General features: G+C 37.0%; 1 protein-coding gene across 1 annotated transcript in view; it reads left to right on the top strand.

The window, feature by feature from the left end:
* LOC136876857 (lysosomal dipeptide transporter MFSD1) overlaps positions 1-13725 on the top strand; it is an 88290-nt gene that overhangs the window by 42709 nt on the left and 31856 nt on the right. The gene's annotated exons all lie outside the window — the stretch shown is intronic.

Consider the following 13725-nt stretch of genomic DNA (forward strand, 5'->3'; position numbering starts at 1 on the left):
TTCACGGATCTCTCTTAGCGGCCGCATATCAGATTCTGTAAGACTTGATAAAACTGACCACCTTGTCCAGCACACAGAAGGAAAGAAGAGGAAAAGGTGCGCTAATGAAAACTGTAAATCCAGTGTGAGGACAATGTGCTTGAAGTGTGGAGTGGGATTGTGCATCGACTGTTTTGTTCCTTTTCATACTGGCTAGACCGTGTGGTTTTACAAACACAGAAAGAAATGATGTGTGTAATATATCAAATGTGAAGTTCTAATTGTTATTGAATTTTAGTAGTATTACATTTAATAATAATCATAATGTAGAATAGTAGCCTGCTGATGATTCAGAGTGTAAATTTTTAATCAAAGTGATACCCAATATAAGTAGATAGTAGAAGCGCCTAGCGCTGCTATATGGTAACGGCAAATATTTTCAAAACTGAGTGATGAATAACATTAAAAATTTCTTTTTCAGTGTGTTTGTGTTACTTAGAGTCATAATAATGTAAAAAACAAATAAAATTTAGAAAAAAATAATTCAAGCGTTAATGGGTTAAGTTAATGTATAATTAGATTGATATCTTATGGAGTATGGCTATGCATGAAATAAGTGAATTACCAAGGTAATTGAGAATACGGGTAGGAAGAAAAGTCATCTAACAGCTGAATGCAAAGATTATTGTATGGTGAATAATATCTACTGATCTTGCGAAACCATTCAGTCAATGATTACGTCACAGGTGGATCGGATGAGAGGAAGTGAAAGATATAGTCGAGTTATTCCTTGTAAAGTAATGTTGTTAAATGCACAAACACAATATTTAAGGTTAAGCATCGTAATTTTGGTAGAGAATTGATCTATTTAAAGGAGTAGTTACGTAAAGAAGAATGTTACATCTTAGTAATTGCATTTATTATGAAGGAGGTTATGAATGATGAGAAATGGTATTGAGAAAGATGAAATGGAATTAATTGAAGGTTTTATAATGAAGAAAGAAGATATATGAATTGATTTGAGTATGATATTGTGCGTTATGGTGATTATGAGACGTATATATGGATGGTAGATGCTAAATATGAATATATTGGATCAGTTAGACGATGCAAGCACAAGGAAAGAGATACACCATGGGAGTGACATAAAATAAGGTATGAATGGGGAACATTCACATATAGTTGAGATTTGAGAGGTGGTGTAACGTCAAGTACAGCTGTTAATATTAAAATGTCTGCCTCCGTAGTGTAACGGTTAGGGTTATTAGCTGCCGTCCTCGGAGGCCCGGGTTCGATTCTCGGTACTGCCAGAAATTTAAGAATGGCAGAAGGGCTGGTATGTGGTTGAAATGGTACATGCAGCTCACCTCCAATGGGGGTGTGCCTGAAAAGAGCTGCACCACCTTGGGATGAGGACATGAGTTTGCATTTTGCACTATTAAAATATGTGTATCTTGTGACGTATTCTTGTAACATATGTGAAGTGAGAGGTGTGTTAAGCCAATATAGATATTAGAAGCGATGCATATAAATAGTACAGAGATATCATAATATAGATACTTATTGAATTACTTGCACATATGATATATTAAAGATAAGTTTAACGAATGGATGCATATTGAGCCGTATAGCAGTAAATTAAGAATTATTTAGATAGAATAGTGAGATGGAATATTTTATATTTTGCGTGTTGATTTATAATTCATGTTATAATTTTAAATGAGAAGATAGTAAATTAGGAGGCATGATTTAAGAGGCAATAGGGATGGAAACCTTAGCACGTTAGTCATCATAATACATTTTTTCGCCAATGATATACTGTATTAACGAATTCAGATTTCACGATTTCAGACTTTATAAATTGAATGGATGAAAACCATAATGGTATAAGGGACATTTTTAAAAAATATGAGTTAAGTGCAGGATGTAACTCCGGGAGGATGTATCCTTTCACCAGCAAAGAGATACAAGTGATAGCGGTAATATTCTGCGCTCCAGTGATGGGTGGTATAATTACAATAGCATGCTTTATATGAGTGGTGACATGTTTAAATGCCTTTTTCTCTGAATGACCAAAATGCTACTTATACCGTTATGGTTTTCATCCATTCAATTATAAGGAGGAATTCCAAATTTCATTTTGCTACGATGTAATTGTGATACAGTGATAGATGTGAATGATTGAATTAGTTCTTCAAAGATGATTATGAATATTGAAACTTGAGTTCATTTCAGAAATAGTGAATTCATTATATCATATTATTTTGTTAGAATGTAGAATTTTACGAATTATTATTGATTTTAATCAACGATTGTGAAAGTTCATAATGACACGAGTTCTCAATTCTTTATTATTTTTCCTTAGTTTAATAAATATGTTTTCTCATTATTTTCTTATACAGTGAGTGATAATTTGTAGTAGTTGTGAGTAGATTGACTTAGTTTTTAAGGTGTTTATCGTGCGATTTGCATTAGAATTATGCGGTAAGTGATGAATTTACACTTGTATGCGATAGGATGGAGACGTTCATCGGTGATTATCACCTATCCCTACCTTTTTCTCTGAATTCACATAAAGCCTAGCCTAGAAGAGAAATTAAATATTTTTCTTACGTGAAGAGATACCTAAATATTTTTCTTACGTGAAGAGATACCCTGAGATTACATCTGACTGTTGGGATTGAACCCTTGACTTACCATTCCATCGTTGGTCGGCCACAGCTGCTACAGTAGAACAGTATTGAACTCTTAAATCTTGGGGTCGTTGCGGGAAGAAATTCGGTCATGATCTTAACCAAACTATGGGGTTCAGAAGAGAGCCTAACTACTTGAAATGAGGAGCAAATATGTGCTTACTAACTTTTATTAAATTCTTAATGGCACAAAAAAATATTTTATTTATATAAATCCTTGATCAACAATTAATTATTAATTATGAAATGTTTCAACGCAGTCACATTGGATAGCGTCTATATTTTCTTTTACAATGTCGAAGAATTTGCTTCGGTGAAAGTAGGAATATCATAAATTAGTGGACGGCGAAACTGAAAAAAGTGAAAGGAAAACCTGAAAAATCGGGCACCTATTAATCCAAACGATAACTGAGAATTAATCCACACGATCCGTGGAAAATCTGACCTTCAACGAGTAGAACGCCTGATTTACTCTTAAGGTAAGATTAAATGCCCTATACCGTCAATGTTAAATATTCTACATTGGTGACCCTTTATCTCAGGAACTATTCAAGATAGAAAGCTGTAGTTTTCATCAGTTTTACATAGAACCTGTGACAGTTTACTGATATAGATTCAAGCAGATCAGATGATTAGGAAAAAACTGTATTTTTTAAAATAGTTATTATTTTTTAAGAAAATATTTAGATATTTCTCGTCATAAAATGAGTTCTACCAGTGAAATACAGCTGAGTGTAGATCTACATATTTAGTACCTTATATTGAATAATATGTGTAAAAATTATATTTCTGTTGTGTCTCATTTCTGAGAAAATGGGACAAATGTGCGGGAAAAAACTAAACTGAGAAAAACTGAGTTAAAGTTTCGTGATGTCAACATGCCTATTGTTTGTTGATGCCCTACTGCTAATAGCATCCTGCTTCATAGTCTGAGCCTCCTTCTTCATCCCTGATACCTAATTTCTTCCTTCTTCTCTTCTTTCTTGCCACCTTAGTCATTTGTTCAGCCGCAATTTTAGCTTTGTGCACTCGTAATTTGTCAAGGTGCAGCAGGGCTCTTTCCGTGTTACGTCTTATCTTCACTCCCAGCTTATGGAGGACCTTGATCCTACCCTTATTGCCATCATTGAATGTGATTACAGCATCTGATACAACCAGCCTCAATGTTTTTATGCCAACAAAGTTATTTTTTTGTATTGGAGACCAGATAATATTGTTGAATGCCTCGTTGACATTCTGTGTCCGCCCATGAAGACACTTTTTTAGTAAGTTAGGGTGTGCTAAATCTCTGAAAACTGGTTTCTCTGCCTCCATTACTGCCTCAGGAATGGAGTTTTTATGCTGGAACTCATTCATTGTGCCAGCTGCCTGTGCTTTTATGTACTTACACCATGTGTTTGGTGCAGGTGGGCGCAGGTGGTGAACTGGGTTCTTATCTGTAGACAACCTATGGAAGTAGGTTGCCCACACAGCCCTTTCATTGATTCCAAATCATGGGTATTTTCTCTGATAGCTTTTCCATAGTACTCCTGGAATTCATCTATGACTATATCGGTAAGCCTACCAGCATTTTTTATGCTTTTGCCATCAGATAATTTTGTGTCACGCGGTTTGCTTTTCAGTTGACGAAGTCGTGCTCCCAAACTTAAGATAAACAAAGGACAGTCACTAGAACTCCAAGGAATAAATAGCAGAACAATTCACAAAGAAATAATCCAAACCACAGCCTTCTAGATCAAATAATAATCTGTAGATGAACAGTTTTCCAGTGTGATGCCCAGAGGCCATATTTGCAGTCATGTCACATAATTTTAAAAAATCTGTATAAAATATTTATAATTAGATTTTTATGATAAATAGTATACCAAAATATTCAGAAAAGTCCAAATAATTATATAATGCAAACTTTTTTTTTCCTTTCAATATTTTGAAAATTTGGCCTCTGATCTTACCTTAATTAAGGTTATCCACCAGTCGAATACCCTTTCGGATACGGAACACCCGCCGAGTGGACCCTTAATCAAACCAAATTGATTATCAGTTGCTTTGGATAGGTTGTGAAATATTCTTGGAAAGCATGTTGTTCACTACAAGTTAACAGCAGCATTCACAATTGAAAACAAAATTCCACCATGTATTTGTCATTTCATGACACCCTTAAGTGATAAAATAATCCCGATGCTGAACGTGCATCACCCAAACAGCTGTTCAGAGGGAACCAACAACAACACGATCTGCGACGATCTTACGTTATGTCGTTCTGAATGAACAAAACTGCGAAATGCAGGAAACACTTATTCATCATGCATTTAGAAGAAATGCCAAACACTGAAGTTAATTAAAAAGTGGTAAATCACTTGAAAAATATTATTATAAAACCGACTTTCAGGTTATGGATGGTTACGTTACGCTTAATAAAATTACAAGTCCACAAAAAAAATACACAAATTACAGAATTCTTTCCTACTCAACGATGACTACCATCACAGATCCATCTACTTATTGTTTGGCCCAACACACTACCTACAAAACTATCAATTGATCGAGCTTAACTATGTATAAAAATGAAAGAACGACAAAAATTGAAAATAAAATATATTACTGGCTGACGAAAATCGAATCCACATTCGTAACTCAAGTCTCGCACTAATACGTTGAGCGTCAACATGCACACTATCAAAGCGAAACGGACGTCAGAACGACAAAACAATTACAGTAAGTCCATAAAATAAAATACCGAAGTTATTTGAACTCAACACGCATGGCGCACTGCAGTAAAATATTCAATCACCGTTAGCTCAGTATCCAATATTGGAAAACCCTCATTTGCTGATAGCGGTTCCATAATCTTAGGTAAACACCTTCCAGCTGTTGAGGGCCACATGCAAGTTTGGCCTCGTTATTACCGATCTAACACTCTTTACATTGCGTATATTACTGCAGACGCTACCATCGCCCAGGCCACTTCGCAAAAACATCTAATCTAAGACTTGAGTATGTACAGCTGACTGCCCAGACCTATCGTCGGGCTTACTTAATGTCTGTACACCCTAACACTAACCTCTATGTACACGTACCTTCCCAATTCTTTCGTTGAGCTTGAACTAGGACGTCTCATCATCAGTATACTCCTAGGATAACATGTGACTTCCTAAATCTATTGTCGGGCGGAAACAGGGTCGTATACGCTTCCCCTAGCATATCAGGCGAAATCGTAATTTCCAACAAACTCTGATATCTTTAGCTGCAAATCTGGTCGAAACGAATAACACACAACGAAACAACTCTTGCCACAGAACGAACGCAAGTCGGAAAATGCAGTAAGTCTCTATCTTGTAACTGAACGTGAAATTGAAAATAAATATCGCGTGGCGGACAATCCCCCAACTCAAACACGATCTCAGCATGCGCAATGAAGTTTAGGAAATAATAATATCTTCCAACACATGTCTAACATTTAGTGGATGTCGTCCAAAAATAATAATCACCATCGCAGAGATCCATACTATAATTTTAGGGTGAGGCCCTCAGATCGCCTACAGTCATTTTCCAAACATACATATCCATGACTATCCAGTAAAACAAAACCCAATGGATCTACAGAGCCAAACATATCGCTTTAAAACGTCTAATATCTCATTTCACAAATGTTCCGATTTACTGATAAATTACCGCCTTGTAATTTATGAACTTTACTAAGTGGAAACTAGTCATTACAGTCAAACAACACCAACCGTGTATTCAAAATGCTCTTCTATTCTTGAGGTCATATCATTCTAATATTCATTACTGACTTTACGTTACTAGTCACTTGATTTTTACTACCAAGAGTTACCATTTTCACCAAAATCGTTTTTTCACTTGGGATCCTATTTGCAATTTACTGTGCTTCACACAATAATTAACTCGAACCGACCTTCTCCAGGTCCCAGCTTTCGGATTTTTAGCGGAATATCTACAACCTGCCACATAAATTTCACATTTAATATACAGCCTGTCTCAAAAATCCTTCCTCGGCAAATATAGCCTGTCTCAAAAATTCATTGTCATCTCCTTCTCATGGCTGTATTACGTAAAATCCAGGCTCCCTTTTGCCTTCAACATTTCTACCACTCTTATCTCCACATATATAAATTCTTTGCTCTCAATCCATTTTCTTATATTTCAAGACTTTTTCAAACCTCCCTTTCGTGAAAAACAACTTTTATAAAGAAAAATATACCTTCTTATTTTACCGTTATTACAACTTTCGGACCTCGAGAATACAACAACACACCGTGATTTTCCATATCATCGACATACACAATGTCACAAAATTTTTACTTCCCATGAATAAAACATAACTTTATCAGATTTCACTGGAAACTTTCTAAACGCCTGCAATCCTTGTAGAACATACTTGTTAAATCCACCTTTTAACGTAGGAAAGTTGTATCCCGCGGTAGACATTATTATTATTATTATTATTATTATTTTGACAAAAATTTTCTGAATTCAAACGATATTCGAAATTAAGACACTCGCCACGACTACTTTACCATTATCACCTTCCTAATTTTCCTCACTTCAGACAATATCTCAAAGAACATTAACACAAGATTTAAACGTCACATTTTATAGTTTCTTGAGGTGAAATTTTACAAAACTAAAGATTTTCACACGCTGACCAAAAATATAATATCCTTTTCCCGATCATTACAAAATATCAACCCGACACACGGAACGACAAATTTGGTTGGGACGAACAACATTCTAACTACAACATTGATTAGAAGGTTACAGACCTGTGATCTTAGCAGTCATCCTGGAGTTCTGGGTGTATTTAGCCAGCAAACCTGTCGTCTAGCCTACCATAGCTAGGTTGTACATCTTCTTATAAATATAACTTAAACTACACAACACTTTCCAACGACCGGGAGATATTAGGTTCGAATCCCACTATCGGCAGCCCTGAAAATGGTTTTCCGTGGTTTCCCATTTTCACACCAGGCAAATGCTGGGGCTGTACCTTAATTAAGGCCACGGCCGCTTCCTTCCAACTCCTAGGCCTTTCCTATCCCATCGTCGCCATAAGACCTATCTGTGTCAGTGCGACGTAAAGCCCCTAGCAAAAAAAAACAAAACTTTCCAACGCACTTTCAAACGTTTAGCAAGCGACGAACACTCTGGTAAATGACCACATCTACTGCGTTCACAAGACTGTCCCCTTCTCGCCCGACTACGGCCAGGTGTTCCAACAGATAAGAAACCAGACACAGTAGCTAACTTCAAACTCCTCTTTAACAGACACACACTGAATATCGAGAGAAATTCAATTACTTCTAAACCTTCAAAGTTTCATTAGCGGCAGCTCAGAAAATTTCTATCATCTTTCATTTCTAACAGTAGATCCGAACCATAGCCACGAACATGTAGTAAGTTATTTGGAGATCAAATTTTTACACTTTTCTGCCGACGAGGGGCGTGGGCTCCGCTGCTCCAGAAACCAGACACTGAGAAATATACAGAGGGAGGTTTCTTTTATACTCTATGGGGTGACGCTACTCACACCATGGAGCTTGGTTATGCAATATGCTAATTCCGCATCCAATAGACCGATTTTCCTGAAATTTGTTCCATAACTTCGGACAGACATACAATTTATTTCTGTGTTAATTTCATAATTTTCCCATACTTGCAACAGCCGAAATAAATTATTTCTGCCCGGGCGTTTCGCGGGTTTTCTTCATTGACCTTGGCACGTGTAGGTAGTCCGCGGATCTGACTCTAGGCTTAAATGCATTTATATTTACCCTGTGGGTTCTGTTTTCACGTAGGGTTTAAGAATAATTTAGATCCTTTATTTCGGGATTTACTGTGTTGCCAAAATCTCTCGTTACGAAGAATTCCTTGAATTTGAAAAATTGTTGAATATTCGAAATCCACCGAAGTGTCATGGTATTTCACGAGCTTGCGGCTCGGCCCGACACTGGGAGCTCGCTCCCACGAGACAGCCAGACTCCTGAAATGGCCGCTCTCAAACAAGTAACTTTTATTTGAAGTAAATATTGAGAAAATAAAAAATAATTTCCTCATCGTAGAATTATGAGTTCAGGATATTATGGCTGTGTCGTACCTGGACGCGGGGAGGGCTCAATATTGAATGTACCAATGTATGTGGGGGTTTTGTGGGATAGTTTACCAGAGAGCTCAGACTCTCTCCCATGTTTTCGTGGTCGTCCAGACTCCCCAAAATCCGAAAGCCTGGTTGCCATCTCAATGCGACGAGTGGATTGGGTACCACCTGGGGTAATGTTGTTACTACACTCACAAATCATGTTTGGCTTGTAATAGGAGATCCAGCAGTGCTGGGTGCTTAGAACCAGGGATTGTTAGTTCCTGGAGGTTGGTATTGCCGCTGCAACCACGGGGTATCAGACGCGGACCAGGAAGCCGGTGGATACCACTCAGACGCACGTGGATTTTAAACCAAAAAGCAAGGGTGCCTCTTCCGCCAGTTCCGCCGTACCAATAATCTTCATCTCCGCCTTCACTGCCGTTGAGGTCTTCACTCGTAACCCTGAGCTGGGACCCGTACCAGATGATACACACCGGGTCGGTGTGCTCTGGGACTCACATAGGCAGGGGCGCCATTCCCTGGGCAGGGCCACACTGGACCACTTGAGTGTTCCATGTACACGTTTTCTTTGAAGGTTGTACTGTTTGATTCTTCTTTCTGCCCAGTACTTCTTCATTCGTTCTGATTGCAGTATTCTTCATTCATCTGAAATCTCTACAGGCCTTCTGTGCATCATTTCAGTTGAAAATTTGTGATTCTTAAGAAGGGTGGTAATTTTATTCTTGTTCTTTCCATCTGTAATTTCGAGTCCAACTGTTTTGATATCTTCTTTCCTAGTTGTCATAAAACCATGTTTTCTTGTAATCATAAGATGTGAAAGAAATAAGAGATTCTTTTCTTCATCGTGCTGGTAACTGGGTCAATCTCTCAATAGACAGTTTCATTAGGGAGGATGCTCCAGACTCCTTCAACCTGGTACTTATTATTAATGCAAGTTCTGATAATTCTTCTTTCAGTTTTGAAGAGCTGATCAGTTCTTCTTTCATTTTTAACTTGGAACAAGGTTTTGCAAGCGTAAGTGGCTTCGGGCAAAGTTAAAGTTTTGTAGTGTTGGATCTTATGTCTATTGATAAGCATTTTTCTTTATAAGTTGACCAGGGTGGAAATTGTGCTTTTTTCATTTTATTGATTCTATTTATCCATGTTGCTTTCTCGCTTAAGTTGTGTGTAATGATTTCTCCAAGGTATTTAAATTGTAGGACTATGTTAATTTTTTAATCATTTATGATGACTTTGTTTATGTCAAGGGGATTCATTGGCATGATCTCAGTTTTCTCAAAAGATATTTGTGTAATCCTATTTTTAATGCAATTTTCTGGAGACTGGTGATCTGAGCATGGATTTCTTCCATGTCAAGGGATAAGAGAGCTAAATCATCTGCAAATCCTGAGCAGTTTGTCCATACTGAGGGTTTTGCTCCAGTTTGGATTTTAGGTGGGTTTTCTTTGTGCCAAATTTTCATGATGTAATTTAGAGCCACATTGAAAGCAGTGGGGATAATCCATCACTTTGTCTGAGGGATGCATTTATTTTAAAAACGTATGACATTTTCCCCCTGAACTTTACCTTTGAAATTGTGTTGGTTAAATTTAGTTCAATAATTTTTGTTAATTTAGGATGAAGGCCATATGATGTGAGGATTTTTTAAAGAGGGGTCTGTGTATACTATCATAAGGCTTTTTGAATTATTATTATTATTATTATTATTATTATTATTATTATTATTATTATTATTATTATTTTGTGAAGAAGAAGAAGAAGAAGAAGAAGAAGAAGAAGAGAACCTACACAGAAGAACAGAAGAAAGAAGTCGGTGCAAGGATGAAGAAGTATTGGCAGAATGTGAAGTCAAGACTGGTGAAAAATAATGTAAAGACTGTCAAACGTGGTCCATAGATGGCCGGAACGATAAATAATAATAATAATAATAATAATAATAATAATAATTATTATTATTATTATAATTATTATTATTATTATTATTATTATTATAAGCCTCATTAATGACAGTTTTACTGAAGAGATCGCAAGGCTTTTCTATCACTGCATGACCTCCTCCTACTTTCTATGGAATGGGAAATATTATGAACAGACAGATGGTGTGGCCATGGGAAGTCCTCTCTCTTCTGTTGTGGCCAATTTCTTCATGGAAAACTTCGAAGAGAAAGCTTTGTCGTCGGCACCTTGGAAACCGAAGATCTGGTGGCGATTTGTGGATGATACGTTCGTCGTATGGACAGAAGGTGAAGACAATCTTGGTCACTTTCTGGATCACCTTAATCGCCAGCACCCTTCCATTTGTTTCACCTTGGAAATGGAATCTGACTGCAAGATACCATTTTTAGATGTTCTCGTCACCAAGAAAGAGGATGGATCTTCAGGACACAGCGTGTATCGTAAGCCTACACACACCAATAGATATCTCCACGCAGATTCTCACCATCACCCTGCCCAGAAACATGGTATCCTTACAACTCTGACTACCAGGGCCAGGAGGATTTGTGAAGCGTCAGATCTACAAGAGGAAATTAACACCTTGAGAACCACCTTTGAGAGCAACGGTTACAGCAGAGCTTTGATCTCAAGGGTTCTGAAATCGGCACATAATCGGACGTCTGTTAAGAAAAAAGATGTAAAAGGAACTGCTTACCTACTTTACATACAAAACACGACGGATGGTATTGCTAAAATCTTATGTAGGTACCATGTACAAACTGTTTTTGGAACATCAGTTAAGATTAGGCAACTCCTGCGACCAACTAAGGATAGTTTGCCTAAATTACAACAACCTGGTATCTACAGAGTTCCCTGTACTTGTGGCAAGGTTTATATTGGGCAGACTTCGAGAATGGTGTGTACTCGCATCAAAGAACATACCAGATGTATCAGACTCAACCAACCTGATAAATCAGCTGTTGCTGATCATGCCCTAACACCTGGTCATGATGTCTTGTTCCAAGAAGTGGATGTTCTTGCCCGTATAAAGCAATATCGCCCAAGAATTATCAGGGAGGCGGTTGAAATACGTAAACATCCAGATAATTTCAACTGCGATACAGGTTACAACCTCAGTGAATCATGGCTACCTATAATCAGAACCATTAGAGAGTAATGCTTTGCTGTTACTATTCATTGTCTCTAGCATTGGGCTAAAATTGCACCCCCTTTACATCTTTGGGCACCTTTTGAAGCTTCCTTGTTGCTTACTCTTAGCAACCATCAATACGTCGTTTCTTTTCTCTTTTGTCTCCTGATGAAGAAAGGAAAAGTTCCTTTTGAAACGTTGAGTGTGTTTATAATTATTTACACGGCATAAGCCCAAAAATACAACTCATTAATATTTACACGGGCCGTGAAAGTCTAAATGATAAAAGTCAACTTATTCACTGAAATATCTCGCACAGTAACATCTCCCGCACTTCTCTATACCGGGCTTGCCGCAACTACTGGAGCACGTGATGGATATAATTGCGTGCAGTGCTTGCAGTGGCGGGACCACAAACTACCACGCTATAATGGCCGAGTCATCACACTTGGTCTTATATTCGTCATGCTGATGCTTTAGCCATTTATGGGCACTGCTACCATAAATTTGACTGCACCATTTAATTTTGCAAGTAAATACAGTAAAAATTACCACCACTTTTATTAATTTTGTACTAGTAAATTTATTACTTGACTTATTTAGTAGTTAGTAGTTAAAATTCTGTGGACAAATTTACCATTTGGTATTTTTATTCCTAGCAATTTATTATATCTTTCATGGCAGGGAATAAGGGTATATCGGGTCCTCGTAATACAAGCCTTTGATTTAGTTTTCAACAGTTAGCAGAAGAAAACTTTTTTTATTTATGAAAATGCAATTTTCTGAAATACCTGGTATGTTAATATAGGCCTATTCAATTGAAAACCTCTACAATTAATACTGTCTCCGTTTTTTAAATTTCAAGCTTATGTCTTGAAATGCAACTAGTTTTGACTTATACTCTTTAACACTGGAATGAAAGATTAAGTGTAATGGCCTTAATCTTTTTTGAAATTGGTTAAATATGAATGTCATGTTTTCTCTTTCTCTTGTGCAATGGCAGATACCTGCATGGGAGACATGTAGTATTTACAACTTGTAACGCATGTATCTCGAAACAGGACTTTGCTGCATATGTCATTGCTGTTCTAAAGGCCTCATTATAATGATGCGGATCTGTGGGGAGACAGACAAATTCCTGGCTTAAAGGCGTGTGCTGCTGGTATGGATGAACTGATGAAATCTTTTGAGCCACTACACAATTAATCAATTGATCGCCAACCTTCATAGGAAGATGGCTTCCTAAGATAAAGAAATATAGATATAATATTATGATTAAACATTAGATTGAAGTAATATTATCAATAAACAGCAAAATGAAATAAAGGCATTCAGGTAAAAACAACAGCTAAATATATAATAAAATAACTTGATGAAGACCTGAATCTGTGTCCTTTAAGTTACAAAGTCATGGCCATGACCACTATGCTATGAGAACACTTTCCCAATACTAGCTTACATGATGGCTTATAACTGGTGTTTGAAAACTGAAAAACTAGAATCTCAAAAATTAAAGCCCATTCAAGATGATTTTCAAATAGATGTTTTGTACTCATGTGAAGTATCCTCGTGAAAGCTCTACATAATTGGTGTCTGCAACACTGTAGAGAATGATGCAGCTGTAATGTATGGTGATGAAGTTTAGTCAAGGATTCAGAGGAAGACAATCAAATTGCTAAAGATTCATAAATTTCCAATCATTGAATAGTTTGGTACTGAATAAATAGCCCTTCGTAGTACCAAAGGGATCTGGTAAGGTCTACACAGATAGGGGTAAACTGAGATATTCAGGCACAAAGTATTAACATAAATGATAAAACCTGACAATAATACAATATCATGATTAAAAC

Source organism: Anabrus simplex, chromosome 7 (assembly GCF_040414725.1).
Source record: "Anabrus simplex isolate iqAnaSimp1 chromosome 7, ASM4041472v1, whole genome shotgun sequence".
Taxonomy (NCBI): Eukaryota; Metazoa; Arthropoda; class Insecta; order Orthoptera; family Tettigoniidae; genus Anabrus; species Anabrus simplex.